General features: G+C 42.3%; 1 non-coding gene across 1 annotated transcript; it reads left to right on the forward strand.

Moving 5' to 3' along the window:
- The first annotated feature begins 3,446 nt into the window (after window positions 1–3,446).
- On the forward strand, window positions 3,447–3,583 carry LOC133904184 (small nucleolar RNA Z247). The gene has a single exon (XR_009907419.1). It is a non-coding gene; the product is annotated as a small nucleolar RNA Z247 (small nucleolar RNA).
- The last annotated feature ends 19,940 nt before the right edge of the window (window positions 3,584–23,523 follow it).

Consider the following 23,523-nt stretch of genomic DNA (forward strand, 5'->3'; position numbering starts at 1 on the left):
AATCTTTCTAATCCATAATCTTACATAGATAATGAACTAGCATAACCTAAATTCTTTTTTCCTAATGTCTAATTAAAGCTTACATAGATGTATAACAAGGAATATTATATCTGCGACAAATAAATTTTACTTAAAAAATGTTTACTCCAAGGCTTATAGCGTTTCACATATCTGTGACATGACATACTTTGCAAGAGCTATAAAAATATTCTTACACTAAATCAACAATTATATCGACTAAGACTATATCGGAACAAATAATCTAAAAATACATAATTCAATATGTATAACCTAGAACAAATATCGTAAGTTAAATTATACATCTACATGGTAGCAGAACTGAATCTATAATTTCTTTCCCTACTCATTTATCCTAAATTAAATATTGCATCCTACATACATCTAAATTATTTCTAATATAAACTACTTTTATATATATATATATATATATATATATATCTAAAACTAACATATATTTCTACATATATCAAAATTTATTCTCCTACATATGTAAACTAACATTTATCCTAATATTAATTACTCCTACATACATATAAAACTAACAAATATTTCTGCGTATATCCAAAACTAACAAATATCTAATTAAATTTACATAACTAAATAACAAAAATAACAAAAACATGCTATTTTTTTATCTTCCTTCTCCTTCTCCTTCCTCTTCCTCCTCCTTCTCCCTCCTTGCTTCTCCTTCCTCTTCTTCATTCTTCTCTTCTTCTTTCCTCTTCTTTCCTCCTCCTCTTCTCTCCAAATGCGCATTGACAAGGGCAGACACGACTGATAGGTAGAGTTAAAGGCCAAACACACGCACGGTGAACAGTGCACAATTTTCGAGCGACCATTGTGCGAATGTGGCAGTTTTGCACAACGGTCCAGCAAAAATAACTTTTCATGATTCGGTCCACGAAAAACTATTTTCACTCAATAGAAACGTGAAATCTCCAATTTTCGATAAACGGTCCCACGAAAAGTTCAAATTTCACTCTTTCATTCATAGAAAATGCTTTCTATATTTCAATTAGCGAAATCTCAGGTTTTTGCTAATCTAATCTGTGAAAACTAGATTTCCCACAACCACCTCACATAGTAGGTTTTCTTTAATTTTTCGAATTTGTACAATATTTTTGAAATTATGGTACACAATAATAATATTTTAAAAAAGTCTGCCTGCCTCATCGCGCTGCAGTGCTGCACCCGCCAGCGGCCCAGCACCTATGCATGCAACACAGACATGGCTAACACACTCACGCGTCAAATCAAGCTAGCAAGGAAACGTGAAATCAAGCTAGCAAGGAAAACAGAGCACCAACATGATGTCAGCAGATGATTTTTTTTTTAACAGCCTCCTAGCTCTGTCCCACTCCAACTCAGACTTGGCCTGGCCCCACGCACACAGACCTGCAATGCCACGACCTCGCGTAGGTTTATGTTTCGCAACTACCTTGTGACACATATGTGACATCATTTTCACGTGTATTGTTATCAAGGCGCAACGTTCCATATGAATATTTATCCTTGATAGATACAATATCAGTTTTTCTACCAATTTAATTCCAATTAACTCTATGTTCGTCTCCAAGACACACTGCATATCATCAATAAACCATGAAACTATTTTCAAGTATGAGTTCTTTATAATTTAACTCAATATCAGTTCATGTAACACTACTCACATGAATGTATTACATATATCAACATCATAAAAATTATTATGTTACCACGAGTATATCCAAACAATATATTTGTCATACATCCAAATTTTCTATGTCATAAAACACTTTGCTCTGCCAATTTTATCACTAAATTAATTTTTTTGTCACACATGATCTCATACAAGCACCCGATGTATCTCCTGTTATAAGACCACGCCCAACGGATTCCCGTCGCGAGCTAAAATCTCGTCGTGAAGGGATTTTCGTTCCCTTCAACGCTCTAACAGTTTTTCTTCACTGTTCCCGTCACGAAGAGATTCCTAGGTCATTGCCTTCAGGACGGGATTCTCTCTCCTTTCTCTTCGCGATTCTCCTCGAAGGGAAGCTGTTCGAGATGAGAGAAAATAAAAGGAATGGGAACGGGGAAGCAAATCGGGAAGGGAACGAAATAGAGGGAATATGGTTGGAGATGGTCTAAGAAGATTGCTATACAAGTCTAGTGAACACTTTCCTTTTTTATAGCTCTATTTTTGGCTTAAATTTTGGATTTTTTGGCTAACTAACCACTTTCCTTTTTTTTAACTAAATTTTTTTTAAAGGTTTCAAAATTTCGTTGAATTGTTTTAGAAATTGTGAACTAGGTTTGATAAGTTGAACAAGGATTCAGGAGTTGATGACAGGTTGCAGAAATTGTTAAACTGGGTTCACAAAATTATTGAACTTTTGTTTCAAAAATTGTTGACAAGTTTCAGAAATTGTTGAACTAGGTTCCAAATTTGTTGCCAGGTTTTCAAAATTGTTGAACCAGGTTTAAAAAATTGTTAATCGGTTCAAGAAATGTATAGGGTGATGTTCACTAGATAAGGAATCTAGTGAATATTCACCATGTAGAGCCTCCCAAGTTACAATCAAGACATTACAAAGAACCGATAATCAAAATATTTATCGTCTGTTGACATCATCAGTGTTAATATATTTATGTTCTTGCGATTTTCTTTGATTTCCCCTACCCATGGATGGGTATGGCGTTAGAGATAGAGACGTGGTTGTTATGGAGTCTAAAGAAGATTCAAATGTGAGACCGAACCTATCACGTTTTGTATTTCCCTCTGTACTCCTGTTGATAAGGCCTGTATATGAACACGTATACACGCGGCCTCCTTTGTGAGGTTCATACGCTTCTGCAAGATAGTCTAGCTTCTTAACATGGCATCCGGGTTAGCTCCTCCAAACTCATCTATGGCGAGGAGCAACAGTTCTCCGTTCTCTAGCTCGACTTCCCTTGCTGGCGGGTCTGCCTTGCCACTCGCCGGCCTGGCTCTACCCTCTCTGCTCTGGCATCCAGTTACAGAGAAGCTCACGCGGCGGGCTAATCATCCGCTGTGGAGAGCTCAGATTCTCCCTGTTGTGCGGGGCGCACAGCTCGAAGGCCTGCTCGATGGTTCCAGCGCTGCACCTCCAAAGGAGATTGATGTGCAGAACGGCGATCTGACGGCCAGGAGACCAAACCCGGCATATGCGCAGTGGATTGCACTTGATCAGCAAGTCCTCGGGTATCTACAGTCTTCCCTTTCGTGCGAAGTTTTAACTCAAGTTGTTGCTATACTAACCTCAGCGCAGGTGTGGAAGGACATTGAGGATATGTTTTTCTCACAAATGTGTGTGCGATCTGTTATACACGCATAGCTTTAGCTTAAAAAAAAAGGCAACATGATGGTTGCCGAATATGTTGGGAAGATGTGGGCACTAGGAGATGAGATGACAGTTGCTGGACACCCCCTAGATGAAGAAGAGATGATCTTATTCATCCTCACTGGTCTCAACGTCGACTACAATTCGATGTGTCAGCTATCGTGACACGAATTGAACCAGTCTCCATAAGTGAACTATATGCTCAACTTCTAAGTTCTGAAACACGCATGGATCTCCTCCAAAGAGCCTCACAGTCCCAATCACCAGTCAAGAATGTAGCCGTGGCAATTGTTCTAGGTACAACAATAATAATAACAGCAACAACAATGATGGCAGCACCAATCGTTGACACATGTCACTACTATAGAAAAAGTCATCAGTGTTGGCTTAAAAACATCATCAGTAATGATTTTTGAACCGATACTGATTACTCAGCACTGATAGTATAATCGGTGACTATTAGTGCCAGTTCTGTTATGAACCGTTACTGATACTCAAACTATTAGTGTCAGTTTGTAGAACATACCGGTACTAATACTATGACTATTAATGCCAGCTTTTTATATGAGCCGACAATGATGACCCTCCTATGCATTCTAGTTCAAAATTAGTACTGGCTTTTTGTACGCCATTTGTAGCCATGCTGGTGCCATGGCTTGGCTTAGCAGAGTCCATCGACCTTACTATCATGTATACAAACAAAAAGATGAGGCAAACATATATATTTTAGTTCATTGCATTGGTAACATGAATGCTTAGTATATTATAAAAGAAGATATGTCGTATAAACATATGTCAGACAAACAAAAAAATGAGACAAGCATATATATTCTAGCTACTTCTATCCATCCCAGGCCGCAGTCAGCAGCACTGAATTAAGGACAAAACTGAAGTGAACAAACCACAAATAAATAACAGAGTGTCGCGGTCTGAACAAGGATTTCATGTTATCCAAATAGATTTCTCAACAAAATCAAGGAAATCCTGCAAAATAAAGCTTAGCATTATGTTTATAAGGGTGATGTGATGGGAGAACAGACTAGGTTAGAGCCACTTCTGGAGATAATGCTAGTTGCCGCGGACACATAGTTGACGCCTTGGATCATCCCATCAATGTTGCTAAGCCCAGCATTGCCGACGCCCATGCACATGTTCTGTTCAAGGTAGAAAGGCACGAAGGGGAGCCCCAACTTCTCTGGTGCACGGATAAATCCAAGAAAAACACAAGAACAACCAAAATGTGAGCCTAGTATTTGGCACAAACTGGGCTAGAGAAAGATTCGCAGCAAACGAAGATTGAAGCGATCAAGAAACAAGCCAAGAACAAACTGGGCAAATCCCACATCTGCAAGGACAAACACAAACAAAGGTAGTGGTTGGTGCCACGTCAGTTGTGGAGTCACTGATGACGAAGAGCATCAGGACCAACAGCATTGGGCGCGCAGATGAGGATAGGAAGGCTGCAGCGGTGGATGAGCAATAGAGGCGGGGACCGGAGAGGATGAGCATGAGCGTGAGGGCAGAGGTGAGGAGGGGCGAGCTCCATCGGTGAGGAGATAAGGCTGAGCTATTGTACGTAGACTTGTTCACAAATGCATTTTACCTCCGTAAAATTTCAGGTTCAGCTCCTGCTATTCACTACTGGTTTTATTAACAAACTGACACTGACAGAAGTTACTAATGCTGGTCCATGTTTACGAACCAATCCTGATATTGGACCGACACTGATAACTTTTATCAGTGCCGATTCAACCGGACTCCATCATTGATTGGGCACGCCGAGGAGCACAAGGATGATAGAATGCTGAGACACCCCACTGATTCGACATAGTGAAGAAATAGTGATAGGAAATACAAGAAGCCTTTGCAGAAGATGTGAGGAATACAAGATTTGGGTTTAGTACGGATGGGATGAATCCATTCGGCAACATAAGCAGTAGTCATAGCACTTGGCCTGTGACTCTATATATCTATAACCTTCCTCCTTGGTTGTGTATGAAGCAAAAGTACATTATGATGCCGGTGCTGATACAAGGGCTGAAGCAACCTGGCAACGATATTGATGTCTACCTGAAACCATTAATGTAGGATCTTGTAACACTGTGAGACGATGATGTGCGGGTATGGGATGAATACAAATGAGAGAACTTCACCATACGCGCAATGTTGTTCATAACAATCTAAGATTGGCCAGCCCTTGGTCTCCTATCGGTCTAGATTGTGAAAGGCTACTATGCATACGTGCATTGCTTGGATGAAACAGAGAGCTTGTGGCTGAAGAATTACCCAAATATGGTGTACCTAGGTCATCATAAATTTCTTCATAAGGATCACCTATACCGCAGCAATAGGAGAGCTTTTGATGGAAAAGTTGAGACTCAATCACCTCCTAAGCATCGTACTAGGAGACAGGTATATAAGATGGTAAAGGGACTTAGGGTTATCCTTAGGAAGGGACGCAGGAGTATACCGGTTCCGAAATCTAATCTTAGAGCTCCTATGTTCAAAAAGAAATATATATTTTATGACTTAGCTTATTAGCCAGATTTGGTGGTTCAACATGCAATTAATGTCATACACATTAAAAAGAACGTGTGTGCTAGCTTAATTGGTACGTTACTATACATACCTATCAAAACAAAGGATATACTCTAAGCACGGAAGGACCTAAAACGTTTGAAATTTAGATAGGAACTACATCCCAAAAATATGGAAGGAGACAAATATCTTGGTCTTGCTAGTTACAGTCTAAGCAAGACAGAGAAAATTGCAATATGCAAGTGCTTGCATAGAATGAAAGTTCCATCCAATTACTCCGCCAACATAAAGAGACTAGTAAACATGAAAATTTTGAAATTAACTGGCATGAGGTCTCATGATTGTCATGTGATGATGACACAACTGCTTCCAACTGCAATTAGAGGTATTCTTCCACCGAAGGTCCGAAACCCAATTATAAAGCTATGTTCATTCTTCAACTTGATATCATAGGAGGCCATCGATCTGACTAAGCTAGATAAGCAGCAAGAAGAAGTTGTCAAGACTCTATCCTAGCTTGAGGCGTATTTCCCTCCATTATTTTTTAATATCATGGTGCATCTCATTGTTCACATTGTGAAAGCGAATTCTTGGCCCTGTGTTTTTGCATCAGATGTACCCTTTCGAGAGGTTTATTGGAGTTCTGAAGAAATATGTTTGTAACCAAAACCGATCGGAAGGCTGCATGGCCAAGAGCTGGGAACCTAGGAGGTCATTGATTTCTGCATCTACTACATGAATCTCAAATCGATTGGTGTTCCTATATCTCGCCACGATGGGGAGGCTACAGGGGAAAGGGACAATAGGTGGAAACTCATTCTGTAGTAATGAACCCGTTTCATTCACACAAGCATATTTCACAGTTTTGCAATAACCAATTGTAGTGGCCCTGTATTTTGAAGAACACCAGAAGATGCTACACACCCAAAAACCAGGGAAGTCCAATGTTTGGATCATGCGAGAGCACCGAGATCATTTTGGTGCCTGGTTACATAGACAAGTGATGGATAAACAGATAGAGTGTGCTCAGTTGAATGTGTTGGCTCACATACCGTCAACTAAAATTCTCACATTCCAAGGATATAACATAAATGACTTCACATTTTATATGATAGCAAAAGATAATAAGAGCGTCAACCAAAATAGCGGTGTCCGTATAGATGCTACGACTGCAATGACAATAAGGAGACCTACTATGGATTCATAGAGGAGAACTGAGAGCTCGACGATGGAGTGTTAAAGGTTCCTCTTTTCTCTTCCTAATGGGTCAGACTTCCAGGGGCGTGAAGATCGATAAGTATGGTATGACTATAGTGGACCAAAAACTCATCGGATATAAAGAAGAACCATTCATACTTTTAAGAGATGTTATGCAAATCTTCTATGTAAAGGAACCAAACTTGGCTAACAAGGAGGAGCGTCACATGGTTCTTCAAGGAAAAATAAGAATTGTCGGATTGGAGAATGTCTTCGACGAGGAAGACTGCAATCAATTCGATGCACTGCCTCCTTTTGGAGGGGACGTCGACCTAGGTCTCATGGAAGACACCGAAAAACCTCCCTATGTACGCCATGATCATAATGAAGGGCAAATCGTTAAGCTAGATTAAGTAGCTTTATTTGCATATTAATGAAGGATATGAATTACTATGTATAAAAAGAAGGACTAATTCGGTTTGTTTCATTGCTGGTGGACATCTTGGGCCGGCTGTGAAAGGTGTTTCACTACCCGTGGAATTCATGTGCCGGCAATGAAGGCTCCCTTTCACTATTGGCTGAAATGTTAAATCGGCAGTGAAGCTCTCTCCCATAAAAGCTCTACATGGACAATCGGCCAGCCAACACTTAGCAAATTTCCTCACCACTTCTTGCCGCCACCGATTTGCCTGCAACCCCGGAGCATCCCTGGCGATGCCAACCTCATTCCTGGAGCGCACGCCACCTCATTGCCCCGCGCCACCTCAGTCCCATCGTCAACCTCCGCCATCCCTGCCACATGGAGGGCCACCACCTCCTCGAAGCACTGTCTGGCTCCGCTATCCCCGCTGTCATCTTTGCCCGCCCGACGGAGGAGAAGATCTAGGAGGGTGCCACCGTCTTCCTATCCCGCCCATGCCACTGACCTCATCATCCCGCTGTCCCCATCCCTGAGGCTGCCCGTGCCACTGTCATCCTCACCCACCCACACCATCGTCGTCCTCGCCCACCCGTCAGATGAGAAGTTCCAAGAGGGCGCCGCTGTCCTCCTTGCCCTACCTGTCGTCTCCTCCTTCTTGCCTTGCTGACTCATAGAGCAAAGGTAGAGGTAAGCCATCATCTCCTCCCCCTCAGTCTCAGTCTCTGGTAGGTGGCTTTGCTTTGGTCTGATCTGAGGTAGAGTTTGCTTTGGTCTGACATGCTTAGTGATATGATCTAGATAGCTTGGTGGCTTTGTTTGTTAAATGCTCGATGATGTTTATCACGTACCGAAACTAGGTTGTGCTTTAGTACACTAGCTTAGACCTTGGTGATATTAACTCTGGGCTTATTGAGTGAGGCTCGGTTTTACCTCTGCTCTGTGATAGCACTCCTTCATAATTTTTTTTTTGGCTGAGCCTCGTTTAGTTTAGTGAATTACAATCTTTGGTAGGGAGCTTTCTGCTCCTCCAGTACACTTGCACTAGCTGTTGCTGTCAATATTGATGTGAATATCAATTCATAGGTTGTAATTGATTTCTATCTTTCCACTGAAATTGGTTCTAACTCTATGGTAGATTGATCATTGATTAAGTTTAGTTCTGAACACTGTTATTTTGTTTACTGAAGGACAGCAGCCGCACCTATGTGAGTGTATGCGATAGGGATTGTCATCAAGGTCTTAGCATGCTAAAATCTGTTGCTATACTTGGTTTATGATATGCTATTGAATAGTTAAGGAGTAGTGCAAAAGTGAGCCCTCGAGAAAACTGCTGTAACCAAAACTGGGTGCAAATGTTTAAACAGAACACCTATGTCACTGTTTTATCAATTCACTGCTAGATTTGTTCATGTTGATGTTGCACTAATAAGTACTACATATCCGTATTATTCTTGAGTCCTGTTTCCATGTTTAATTTCAACAACAGCAGTAATAAATTATATCTCTTCTAATATAGCTATGTTGTTTGTCTCGGTGTTCATTGTTATATCTTTTTTTTTCAAATGGTTGTCCATTGTCACTATGCAATTGGAGTGCATCTTTTTTTTTTCAAATGGTTGTTCATTGTCAATATACAGTCTCCTGAAGAGACAGATATAAAAGTAGGCGCTAATGATCATAATTCCTTCATTTAAGAATTGGAAAGGCACACTGAACAGAACTTATGTGCGGAAAGGTACAACGCTAGATTTTAGCAAATGGTCACAAATGAAAGATCATTGGCAAACCTTTGCGGAGTACAAGTTGTCAGAAGAAGCACAAAAGTTGTATGAGATGAACAAAGCTAACCCGAAGAAGAACCTTTACAACCACAAAGTCGTAGTCGTTGGTACATGAGGAAAGAACAACAATGGCAACAAGAGCTAAATGAATTATGAGAGAAAGGTGTCACGCTTGAGACGGAGGGCTAGAGCGAACGATTGACACGCTTCCTTCGTAGGAGGGGTGCTTCTTACTCAGCTAATGGAAGCATATGCTTTACAACCTCCAAAGATTAGGAAGTGATGCAAACTCTTGCAAAAAGGCTTGTGCATGCCCACGCGCAATCCGCATAAGGCTCTTTCAAGCTAGATAGGGAGATGGATGAGCTCACCTTGGCCCTGGGAAACAAGGAGCACAGTGGTCGCACACGAGACATTGGTGTCATGGGTTGGAAATATGGATTCCTAGGCATCGTTGACAACTACAAGAGTCGAAAGAGATCCCAAGCAGAGCAATATGCAAAATACGCTAGGATGATGAACCTGCTTGAACTTGCAGTACTATGTGAACAGGAATAGACACACGAAAATATAAGACAAGCAGTACAAGAAGCCATCAGGCGTGAATGGAGCGCCATTAGGAGAGAATAGGAATAGCCAGCAATGTCTCCTAATATTGTGCGCTCTAGCCTCAGTGGTCGTCAAAGTAGCTATACATCCACGGGAGTTCCAGGCGCTAACTGCATCACTTATCCTGTGGATCACATCACAACATGGACATAACATGAACTACACATCAGTGCTAAGAACATTAACATCAAGGTGGGTTCAAGTGTGGCTTGTCCCCACGGCGCCCATGAACTTTTGCACGAATGTTTGATATCGGAGGACTATGCTGTGGTCGAAGTGGACAAGGTAGTTGACTATTATCGTCATGTTCAGTTAGACTACCACATAGAGGAGGGGGCGAACACTATAGAAGAGAACGAACATACATTCATCACGTGGGAAAATGCCTACATAGTATTTCCAGCAGTGACAGCTCCTAAGAACCTGTACTCTCCACTACACCTTAGGCCATCATTGCCACGTACATCTCCCTCTCCTTAGCCATCTCATAGAAGAATTCCACTTCCTCAGCCATCGCCTCAAAGAAGTCCACCGCTCAAGAAGCTAGCACCATCAAGAAGCCAACCATCATCTTGGAAAACATGATCTGGTTCCACAGCATCCAAGAATATAATGTCATCTAAGAAGTCAGTGCCATCTAAGAAGTTGGTGGAACCCAAAGATGTGTTTTCACTTATCTTGAGGGAACCAAAAAGATTATGGATGCCAATGTAATAGTTCATTTTCATCCTCCAGCACCTTCACCAAAGCCTGTTGTGAATGAATGTAGCATGACATTTTTCATGAATATAGCCAAAGTTAACCAGACGGGAGCGGCTTCAAGTAAGCCATCAACTGACTATGAACGCATCAGCAAGAAGCAGACTAAGAAGAAATCATGTCTAATCATTAAGGATGCTCCAAGCATTGGGACTTGCTAGCTTCTTCTAGATTAACAACAAAGGAACTAGCACAGCTTATTGCGGGAGTGGAAATCCCAAAGTTGGATGTTACATGGCTGTTTGAGTTGAGCAAACCTTTGGTCAAACCAAATATAGAAATAAACCTTATAACTCAAATGCGTCGATTACATCTATGCTACTTAAAGCAATCCAGGCTTGGTTTTGAGGCATTCCTCATAAGATACAGAGATGAATACTTCCTCAACAGGGATGGCTACTTCTGGGTGAAATTCGAGTGCTTGTATGAAATGTATAAGAAAGATCCCCATTATGTGGCCATAGTCAGAGCATGGATTCTGTAAGTGACTTATGTATATAATTCACGTAACATGATCGTGTACCGTCAAATCGGCTGACTAACTCAACTATTTTATAGAATAGAGATCCGTGCATGCAGACAAGAATTAGATAATAAAGTAGGATACATCAATCCTAGTCTTGTCAACAAGGAACTTGTAAGGGAGAGTTCAGACTTCACCGAGAACTACTTATTGAAGTGTCCGCTTCACCACCAACATAAGACATTCGTACTCTTACCCAACAACTTCGAGTACATGTTTGCATGCTAGAGTGTTCTCCTTTTATGGGCAACTCGATTCTAGTACTAATTTGCTATGGTGACATATTCCTGTAGTTTCCATTTCATCCTACTTGTCATCCACCAAGACTTGAGCAAGATCATTGTCTTAGACTCACAAAAGAGAGGTAAGAAGACTTACCAAGACCTCATCGACATACTAAATAGGTAAACTCTATCATTTAATCTTCTTGTTGATTACATTTAAGTTTAATTAGTATTCATATTCACATACAGGGCGTACACAAGATACTACAAAAAGGGTGTTTTCTACCATCCATATAGGAAGCAGTATGATGTAAAAACTGACTTTCTGGTACGCAGGGAATAATCATGTCTTGCATTTCCTACTAAATAAAAAGGTTCAATTCCACTGATGAATCCTTTCATGTTGAAGTGTATGAGGTAGTCATCCGGCAACAATCTCTGTAGATTCGATGTTCTTATTTTCATGCACGTATTCAGTGGAGACATAGACACTGTCATGCCTCGTTGTATGCATGTATTGAGAGGGAGAGGGAGACAAAGAGAGGAGAGGGCAAAGATGAGAGAGGAGAGGATAGAGAGGAGAGGTAAAACACTATCGACTCAAGGATTCAGTTGGCAATGATACCAAGGTATCACTACCGGCTCAAGCCTTGGGCCCGCAATGATAACCCCCTTCACTGCCAGTTCCCTAGGCCAGCAATGATAGTGGGGGCTATCGCTACCCATTACCCACTACTGACTCCAAAACCAGCAGTGAAAGAGGTTTCTCTAGTGGAACTTCAATATTTTATATATACAACATGTTAATCATTTTTAGTACTTAAAAATTGTATATATTATCATTTCATTATGTTATTACTAGTTTTATCCTTTTTCTTATAGTTCAGAAGTGTAAGGTATACCCATGCGTGAACCACGATGAAAGGAGTCAAGCTCGATAAGTTACAGATGCCAAATTGGTTGTGAGCCAGATTTGGACACATAGATGACTTCAAATAAAAAATGTTATCAAGTACAAAGTTGTAGATCTCATCGACAGCTATAATTTGCATATAAAATTGTCTCCATATGACTTTGTATGAAAAAATTATGAATTTCTAATGATGACCTCCAGACTTGGAACTACAAATATTAATTATGAAAATATATCCTTGCGTTTCATGATTCAAACTATGTAGGATATTATTTCATACTGTTCTTGTTTGGAACTGTCGGAGACAACCTTTTTCACACAGTTCTAAAGAAACCATGAGAGACAAGTATGAGATTTTTTTATTTATAAAGTCGTGCGGGCACCCATGTCGGCAAGCAAGGAATGTAGAGATAACTCACAAAACAACATGAAAGAGACTACATGTTTCTAGGATTGTCTCTTGAGTTGTCTTTTTTTGCTGTATCATTGATTCCAGGTAGCCATGGTGTTTCTAATCACACAACAACAATAAAAAAAAGATTACATAGATGTATTCTAGAGTCCCCTGCCTATATATTTGAGTGAAACTTGGAGGAATCTTCTCAGCTGTAGGTGATGACGAGTTCTGCACATTTGTGCACTCAGGTGCAGGAATTCTGGAGGAATAGACGAATTTTACATTGGAGAAGTTGACGGTGAACGATGGATATGAGTCATCATGGTAGTATGATTCCATCGTGGTGACTAAAGGGCGGATGTTTCATGACAAGGTCCATCTGCAGCATGTTGTGAAGAGATGGTGTTTCTCGGAGAAGAGGCAATTCAAGGTGGTAATTTCCAATCATCGGACATACGACGTGAAATGTTTAGGTGAAGGTTGCATTTGGCGAGTTCATGGATTTTTGCCGATGTGTGACATTGTATGGTTAGCGTACATTGTTGAGCCGCATATTTACAACTTGAGCATAGGAACATGACTGCTAATTTTGTTGCAAAAGAGATGTATCCAGGGATTGTGAAGAAGACTAGTATGTCCCCTTTATGGAGTTATGCATGCTATCGACAACAGATTTGAGTATGACATTTCATATGACATGGCTTGGAGAGCGAAATAGAAGGTGTTAGAGAAGAGGTTTCACATATATAAGGACTCGTACCACAACCTACCTTCATTATTAGAGGGTTATTGAGGGGAGGAACCCTGGAACCTACATTGCTACCCAAGATTTTATCAATTAGGATGGGGATCGAGTCCTTCAGCGAGCGTTCTGGTCGTTCGGCTATATGATTGAGGCATTCCAACATTGCCGGTCGGTGATATGCGTGGACGAGGCAGTGGCTGGTGTTCGACATCATGAACAAGCCCTACAACCCAGACAGAGTCTACAGGAAATTTGGGTATCACCAGCATTTTCCCTTACAGCAATGACTGATGGACAACACTCACTTGTAAATATTTATTGTTAAAGGTGCTTTACTAATTATATTTTTAATTCCATAATGGTACATTTGTTTTGCAGGATGACGAGGAAGGGCCAAGGCATTGCATATGATGCTACTTGGACAGCTAAGATGCAGCCATAGGTGGAGCAATGGGTGAACGAGGCTACAAAACATCCACGTCCCCAACGAACCTTACAACCCTACAATGGAGTACGCGTACTTGCATTGGTTCCACGCGACGACGCGGGTTAGGTGCATCCCACTGCCTTTAGAGCCACTGCAGCATGAGCCGGAGGTCACCAATGTAGCATCTAGGCCCCTGGGTAACTAGTAAGTGTTTAGGTGATTAATGACAATTGTATCATTGTGACTAAGAATTTGTTTTGAAGCGAATCAAAAATTTAGTATACAATGATTTTTGGGTACTCTTGGTCTCTAAAGTGATAAAATGGTCGATCAAAGGACATGTGCATCAAGATTAAGGATCTTCTAGTTCTAAGTGTCACAAAGGAGATGAATGACACTTAGAGTAGTATAGGTTTCCTTTCTTAGTCTTTTGACCGTACTATAAAGAGGGGCTAAGAGTAGTAGCTTGATCTAGTTGAGTCTAGACTTGGTTTGATGCACACTTGTGAAATTCTAGCACTAGGTAGCTTATAGAAGTCTGTGGTTGAGATGTTGAGAAGCTAGAGCTCAAGGAAAGTTTGAATTGGAGGAGCTCAGAAAAACTTGTCTCACCGGATGATCCGGTGGTTGTGTTGTTGGTCTCACCGCAGCATTATTTGCACAAGTCAGAGAAGCACTTCTATGTTCACGGATGCTCCGATGATCAAGGCCAGGGTATCACCATTGTATTTTTTTTTAGTTGACACGTGTACAAATTTTTCAGAAGTGTTACACCATATGGTCTGGTGTTAGTGTGTTTAGAGCACCGGACTAATTTTAGCAGAAGAGATTTTTTCTGGGAAAATAAAGTTTAACTCACCGGATTATCCGGTGATGGGAAGATGTACTCACCGGACTAATTCTTGTAGAGAAGCTTTTCTGGTGACCAAAGAGATTTGTACTCACTGGATTATCCGGTGATTAAAGGTTGAGATCACCGGACTAATTTGTACAGAGAGGTTTCTTCGGGCAGTTTGAAGTGGTCTACTCACCGAATGGTTTGGTGATAGATATGTATGAGCACTGGAGTATTTTAAGCAGAGAGGCTTGCAAAGTGAAGTTTGTCTTGGTTGAACTGACAAGATGGTCCGGTGTTAGTGTATTGATCACAGGATGCTTATCACCGGACTAATTCTCAGCAGTAACGCCTAATGACAGCTGGCACCTGGGTATGAAAATTGTATTCGCCGGATTATCTAGTGTGAGTAAGGCAACGCCTATAATTTGGATCTCTAGCCTATTTATACCCCTCCAATTGGTTTCATCGCCGTCGCGCCACCACTCCCGTGCCCACCGCCGGTCAGCCACCACTTCTCGCTGTCACCCTGCTCCACCTCCTGCGTTGCCCCGTGCTTGAGAAGGCCAGCACCGTCTGCCACCATCCAATCCTTCGGCAGCCATGCTCTCTCCCTCACCGTCGTCTCCTCTCTCCAGATCATAGAGGTGATCATCATCTTTGGTCGGATATGCAATTTGTGCAAACCCTAGATCAAATTCTTGACTTTTGTTTCAAATTCATGCAAATTGATGTGAATTGTATTCAATCCAACGCAAGATTAGTTCAATTCCATGCAATTTGAGGGCATGTTCATCCAAATATGCACTTAATTGCACATATTCTTCAAATTCATGATGAATTCATTCATTTTTGCTCAGATTTCAATCAAATTCAAGCAAAATTTGAGCATTCAATTTTGAGCCATATCATTCACTTTGATCATGTTTTAGGGCATGTTTATCTACATTGTGTCTTTTTCTCAAATGCTTCATATGTAGGTCAAATTTCTTGCAAATTTGCTCAAAATTCAAATGCCTTTTATCAATTAACAAAAATTCAAGTCATATCTTTTGAAATTGATCTTGTCCTCTGTCTAGCTTGAATCCTTAGCATGTTTCTCTCAATTCATATCCAAATCATGTTTTAGGGTTCAATTCGGGTCAAAATCATGTCTCTTTCTTATACTCGTTGCAATCGCTCATCGAGTTATCATCTCTTAATCTGTCAGATGGGTTATGAGCGTAGTGACAAGGGCAAGGGCAAAGCTGTTGAGCAGCCAAAAAAGAAGACAAAGTCTCAAAAGGAGTGGGACAGAGCCCTTACTGCTTTAGATGCAGCAAATGCATAGCGAGGCTTTGCGATCAGAGACGACACCACCCCTTCTCAATGTTGGTCTACCCGCACCCGTCCTGCCATGAGGTTGCGCTCGATGCCTTCAAGCCAGTCAGGAAGCCGAAAGAGGGCTCGTCCGAAGCCAGAGTCCGAGGAGGAGGAGGAGGAGGAGGAGGAGGAGACTGAGCAGCAGCAGACAGAGCAGCCACAGCCACATGCAAAGCTCAAATTGCATGACTTGGCATCTTACAAGGGACAAAGGATCAAGAAGCTAAGATTCCTCCCTATAGATGAGTGGTTTCCTGAGGTCAGAGAGGAGGGGGTTGATCCCCGATTCTGGAAACTGATGCGGGAGAGTTTCTTTCACTCCTATGAGAGGAAGAAGGTCAGCTTGATCCTAGACAAGACGCTGAACTGGCACTATATGCAGTTTGCTGCAGGAGGACTAGACGTGAGGCAACTTTTTGACACTTTCCCAGGACTTACCGCTCTGGTCACTAACGTGGACAAATATATTGCGGAGTTGGTCAGGGTGTTCTACACCACAGTATGGATTGCACCAGACAGGACTTTTATTCAGTTCATGTTCCAAGGAGAGACCTTCAGATTATATAGAACCTGCATGCTCGAGGCTTTGGGGGTTCAGGCGAGTACCAGGTTTCTGCACGTGGTCATTCATCTGAACGCCGAGCCCCCTCGCTGTCCTTTGGTTGGTGGTATCTTCCCTACAGATGATGAGATCAGGCAGCTATTCAGAGCACCCTTCGCTCCAGGTTCGCCGAGACTACCAGACATGTTGACACCTGTGGCAAAGGCCATCCACTTGGCCTTGAGACGTAGTCTACTACCGAGGGATGGCTACGGAGAGGCGATCACTAGTTTGCAATAGTGGTTGATTCTGTCAATCATCACTCACCGTCAGTTTGATATCGTGGATTCGATTATGTGTGAGATTGAGGATGCGATATTGGAGGGGATGTCCCGAGCCATACAGCGGCCATATGCGCACTTCATATCTCATATGCTAGCCTGAGCTATCCTGACTACATCGAGTCCTACACAGAGAGCCCTACTTGCTTCAAGGCGTATGCTCCTTCAGCACCTACCGACAGACGTCATGGTCAGCGTGCTATGGTTCATGCTCAGGATCAGATTCCAGATGATGAGCGTGAGAAAGCAGTAGCTGAGGACTAGACCCTAGCAGAGGCTGAGGCATAGCTACCTCATTATATCTTTGATGCGGACAGCGATTCGAACTCGGATGATATTGAGTATATTCCTCCGATCGCTAGGTTAGACGATGCCGAGGCAGGAGGTTCTGCTCAGGCTGCCCCCCAGACCTTAGTTCCTACTTCTTCAACACCTGAGTCAGCTCCTTCCGTGCCACCTGCTGCACCACCTTCTGAGATGACAGCTATTCTTCAGCAGTTGCAGCAGCAGTAGATGATGATGGAGCAGTAGATGGCAGTTCAGGCAGAGCTTCAATTGAAGCTTCAGGCTAATATGGTTCGCCAGGACAAGCAGCAGTTTGTGCTCATGCAGTCGTTTTAGCAGCAACACAAGGCTATTCTTTCAGCGCTTTAGGCCGACAGAGAGAACAATGCCAGGTTGTTCACAGCTCTCTTCTAGGCCCAGGGCCTTCAGCTGCTAGTTGCACCTTCAGCTGCTAGTTGCACCTTCAGCACCTGCTCCAGCTCCTAGTCCTCTCCCAGGCAATCTTAGTCATCTCTTGACTACTCTGAGGTTAGACCTCCCCCTCTCAGCTCTTTTCACTACCGGAGTACTTTCTTAGCCTGCCGGGACTACTTGGAGGCCAGTGCTTTGTTCGTTGTCATCACCTTTTAATATGAACAAGGGTTCCCGATCTTCCGAAAGGTTCTGGTAACTCTCGATTTGGTGGAAACGAGACACAAGTCGATCCGGCTTCCGAACAACACGATCCGAAACCCCGCAATCGCAGCACCACGTCTCCTCTGGTTATCAACCGGCGTTGCACGGTTGACCTCGCCAAGAAGGCTAAAATCCTTGCCTGCGAATCGAAGAACACAAGCAAGAACAAGGAAGAATGCAACCAAATTGCAGATGAATGATTAATCTCACGAGTTGGGGTCTCACAAACCGACGAAACGGCGAAACTGTTCTTGACAGAATAATCTAAGTAAAACCCAACCCTAATTAGGGCAGCGGCTACTGTATATAAAGGATTAGGGTCGGCCAAGGACCCCTAGACGCGTCCCTAATGGACTCCAACACGATACATGGCCCAACGGACCAAAAACGGTGACGCAGCACCGGGACAGATTCTGGACGCTGACTTGTTTCGACGTTTCCTGTTGACTCAGAAGGAATTTGGACCTCAAACTAACGCCATTGGTTTCCTTATGAAACTATCTTTCCAACCATATGTGAATCGTCGAAAACGGAGTCCGGATGCGTCCTGGGCGTCCGTTTTATTGCTCGCTGGTCCTGGAGGCCGAGGCTGATTCGGACTCGAGTTGGACTGGACCTCCTGCTGTTGTTGGACGTCCTAGCTGCTCCTCCACGCCTCCAAGCCTTCCTCTATGTGTTTCCTTGTCCTCTCCATGATTCCTAAACAACACATAATCATTAGGTAGTAATCTATTCTCAAAATTATATAAAGAGTTACTTAGGAACGAGCTCACCTCTAAATTTAATTGTCGTGCGCGAGCTCTTGTGATTGGACCTTGAAAGTTCAATGGAGGATCATTGTATGTATCCGAGGGAGTGATGTCCTCATCATCCTCCCCCTCTTGAATTGGAGTCGTCCTCGACTCAAGCTCATCATCGGCTCCCAAGTAAGGTTTCAAATCTGCAATGTTAAAAGAAGGACTAACCCCGAACTCGGGTGGCAACTCAAGTTTATATGCATTATCATTTATTTTCTCAATTATCCTATAAGGACCAGCAGCTCTTGGCATTAATTTAGACTTACGCAGCTCTGGAAACCTATCTTTTCTTAAATGTAACCACACTAAATCACCCGGTTCAAGTTTGACTTCTTTCCTACCTTCACTACCAGCAATTCTATACTTTTCATTCATCTTTTCGATATTTATTTTAGTTGTTTGATGCAACTTACGAATAAAATCAGCACGTGCACTAGCATCACTATGTGTTCTTTCAGTGGTAGGTAAAGGCAAAAGATCAATAGGAGCGCGAGGGGTAAAACCATACACTACCTGAAAAGGACTTACCTTGGTGGTAGAATGTGTTGCCCGATTATAAGCAAACTCCACGTGGGGCAAACATTCTTCCCACATCTTCAAATTTTTCTTCAAAATAGCTCTCAACATGGTACCCAAAGTGCGATTCACTACCTCCGTTTGGCCATCAGTTTGTGGGTGGCAAGTAGTAGAAAACAATAGTTTTGTACCCAACTTATTCCATAGAGTGCGCCAAAAGTGACTCAAAAATTTAGCGTCGCGATCTGAAACAATAGTAGAAGGCATACCATGCAAGCGAACAATCTCTTTGAAAAAGAGGTCAGCAATATAAACGGCATCATCACTTTTATGACAAGGTATAAAATGTGCCATCTTAGAAAAACGATCCACAACAACAAAAATGCTATCCCTCCCCCTCTTAGTCCTAGGCAATCCCAAAACAAAGTCCATCGAAATATCTGCCCAAGGAATAGAAGGAACAGGAAGAGGCATATACAAACCATGTGGATTCAAGCGAGACTTAGCCTTTTGACATGTGGTACAGCGTGCCACGAACCGCTCAACATCTCTCCTCATCTTTGGCCAAAAGAAATGTGTGGCCAACATATCCTCTGTCTTCTTAGCACCAAAATGTCCCATCAATCCTCCTCCATGTGCTTCCTGCAACAACAAAAGACGAACGGAACCAACTGGAATGCATAGACGGTTAGCTCTAAACACAAATCCATCATTGATCACAAACTTGTTCCATGTACGTCCCTCTTTACAGTTCAGCAATACATCTTTAAAATCAGGATCAAGCACATATTGTTCTTTTATTGAGTCAAGTCCAAAAATTCTATAATCAAGTTGGGACAACAAAGCATATCGTCTAGACAAAGCATCAGCAATTATATTATCCTTCCCTTTCTTGTGTTTGATAACATAAGGAATAGATTCAATAAATTCAACCCACTTAGCATGTCTACGATTCAGATTATTTTGAGAACGAAGATACTTAAGCGATTCATGATCTGAATGTATAACAAATTCTTTAGGCCACAAATAATGACGCCACGTCTCTAAAGAACGTACAAGTGCATACAATTCCTTATCATACGTAGAGTAATTAAGAACAGGGCCATGCAATTTTTCGCTAAAGTATGCAACGGGCTTACCTTCTTGCATCAAAACACCTCCAATGCCAACTCCACTAGCATCACATTCTAGCTCAAAGGTCTTACCAAAATTTGGAAGTTGCAGCAATGGCGCGTGCGTAAGCTTGTCCTTCAAAGTGTCAAAGGACTCCTCTTGTGCCTTACCCCAATGGAACACCACACCTTTTTTTGTCAACTCGTGTAAGGGGGCAGCAATGGCGCTGAAATCCTTCACGAAACGACGATAAAAACCTGCAAGTCCAAGAAAACTTCTCACCTGTTTGATGTTTTGGGGCACCGGCCAACTCTTTATGGCTTCAATTTTCATCTCATCCACCTCAATTCCCTGTGGAGTAATAACATAGCCAAGAAAAGAGACTCGATCCGTGCAAAAGATGCACTTCTCAAGGTTACCAAATAAACGTGCATCACGTAAAGCATTAAAAACAGCACGTAAGTGATCCATATGTTCATCCAAAGACTTGCTATAAATCAATATATCATCAAAGTAAACCACCACAAATCGTCCAATAAAAGCTCTTAAAACCTCATTCATCAAACGCATGAAAGTGCTAGGTGCATTAGTTAAACCAAAAGGCATTACTAACCACTCATATAATCCGAATTTAGTTTTGAAAGCTGTTTTCCATTCATCTCCAAGTTTCATTCTAATTTGGTGGTAACCACTACGCAAGTCGATCTTTGTAAAAATTACAGAGCCACACAACTCATCAAGCATATCATCAAGTCTAGGAATAGGATGGCGATATCGAATAGTAATGTTATTGATGGCTCTACAATCAACACACATACGCCAAGTACCATCTTTCTTAGGAACCAAAATCACAGGAACAGCACAAGGACTAAGGCTCTCACGTACATACCCGCGGTCTAAAAGCTCTTGGACTTGCTGCTGAATTTCCTTAGTCTCCTCGGGATTGGTTCGATACGCAGCACGATTTGGCAATGTTGCTCCCGGGATCAAATCGATTTGATGCTCTATCCCTCTCATAGGTGGCAGTCCCGGGGGTATCTCAGCTGGAAAAACATCCTCATACTCCTGCAAAAGGTTAGTGGCAGCAGGAGGTATCGAACTAATAACATCATCAAGCGAATACAAAACTCGTTTGCAAACCAAGGTGTAGCAAATATCATTATTAGAAATTTCAGCAAGGTCACTTTTTAGTGCAAGCATAACACCACCCTTCAATTTTATGCCCTCTACCTTAGAACTAGGTGTAGACTTATCCTTTTTAGGTGGGTAAAGAGAATTAGCAACTTGCTGATTTTCAGATTTAGTATCACGCAAATTAGCAGCTCGTTCTTTATCAGCTTGTACAATTTCAGCAGGGGTCATAGGAACCAAAGTAATTTTCTTTCCTTTATGCATAAAAGTATATGTATTACTTCTACCATGGTGTATAGCATCATTATCAAATTCCCAAGGTCGACCCAATAAAAGTGAGCAAGCTTCCATAGGTACCACATCACAGTCAACATAATCAGCATAGGAACCAATGGAAAAAGAAACTCTGCAAGTTTGTGTTACCTTAGCTTTTCCAGCATCATTAAACCACTGAAGATTATATGGATGGGGGTGTTGGCGTGTGGTCAAGCCAAGCTTCTTGACCAAATCTGAACTCACCAAATTATTACAACTACCTCCATCGATGATGACACGTGCTCGCCGATTTTGGATGACGAAGAAAATCTGGAACAAGTTATGGCGTTGCAGCTTCTCTGGTTGTTGTACCTTTGTGCTGAGCGCCCGCTGCACAATGATGCTCCTATAGGTCGCTGTGTCATCACTGCCCAAGATTTCGTTGCTCTCCTCAACAACTGGTTCTTCTTCTTCTTCAATGTCAGAGGCGCTGATGTACCCATCTTCCGTTGCAATGTATGCCCGCTGACTTGGGCAATCCTTCTGCACATGACCGAATCCATGGCAGCGACGGCATTGAATGCCAGAGGTGCGTCCCGTTGATGCAACAGAGGAAGCACTCTTGGAAGGTCCCTGCAAAACAGAATTTTTACCTGAGCTTGAAGGTCGTGTAGTGACCGGATTTGGTGCCGTAGCTGCTTTTTGCTTGCTCGCTGGTGAGGGAGCCCTGTAAGTGGATGGTTTGGACAGCCCAAAGGATGGTCCTGTGCGCGGCGTGTATGTGGTGCTGGCCTTGTACTTGCCCTGCTGCTCACGCCCCTGCAACTCCTTCTCTGCAAGCATAGCAAACTGAAACAACTGGTTGACATTGTTAAATTCTTTATAATCAATAATATCCTGGATTTCACGTCTCAAACCCGAATAAAATCGACAAATAGAATCTTCGTTTCCCCCTACTATGCCACAGCGCATCAAGCCCTTTTGAAGCTCACCATAATAATCCTGCACAGATTTATCTCCCTGTTCTAAGCGCATCAATTTCTTACGCAAGTCTCTATGATAAGATGGGGGGAACAAATCTATCACGCATAGCAACCTTAAGCTCTTCCCATGTACGAGGTGTGGCACCATCTGCAGCTAAACCAGTCCACCAAATAATAGCAAAATCTTTAAACTCACTAGTGGCTTGTCTAACTCTATGTTGTTCAGGTACTTGATGGGCACTAAATTTTTGCTCTACTGTCATCTCCCAATCAAGATATCCCTCAGCATCATAATGTCCCGAAAAAGAAGGTATAGTAAATTTAACCTTAGCATAAGGATCTTCAGGAGCTCGATTATACATACCTCGATGGTGGTGGTGATGTGGAACGCCACCCATACCTGTGGTGTTAGTGCGAAGACGACGTCGTAATCTGTTTTGCAATGTCGCCGCTGGATCAACATTAACATCGTCATCATACAACTCATCACCGGTGTTGCTGCCATTCACATCTTCGTTGTGCACAGGACGGTTTTCCAAAGCATTTACCCTGTCGGTGAGCTCGGATAACCGTTTGTCCACCCGCTCAACCGCGTTTGCGAGTTTCATCTCAATTATCGCTTCAGTGACAGCCTTGATGACTGTCTCCCTCATCTCCTTCTGAGCATTGTCTACAACAGCTTGTAGCTGCTCTTGGCTGACACACTCCTTGAAGTCCTTTGGCGTTTTATCTCCTTCAACTGACATTGTGGAAACAAACACAACAACAAACAGTGAAGGTTATCCCTAATAAT

This window comes from Phragmites australis, chromosome 21 (assembly GCF_958298935.1).
Source record: "Phragmites australis chromosome 21, lpPhrAust1.1, whole genome shotgun sequence".
Taxonomy (NCBI): Eukaryota; Viridiplantae; Streptophyta; class Magnoliopsida; order Poales; family Poaceae; genus Phragmites; species Phragmites australis.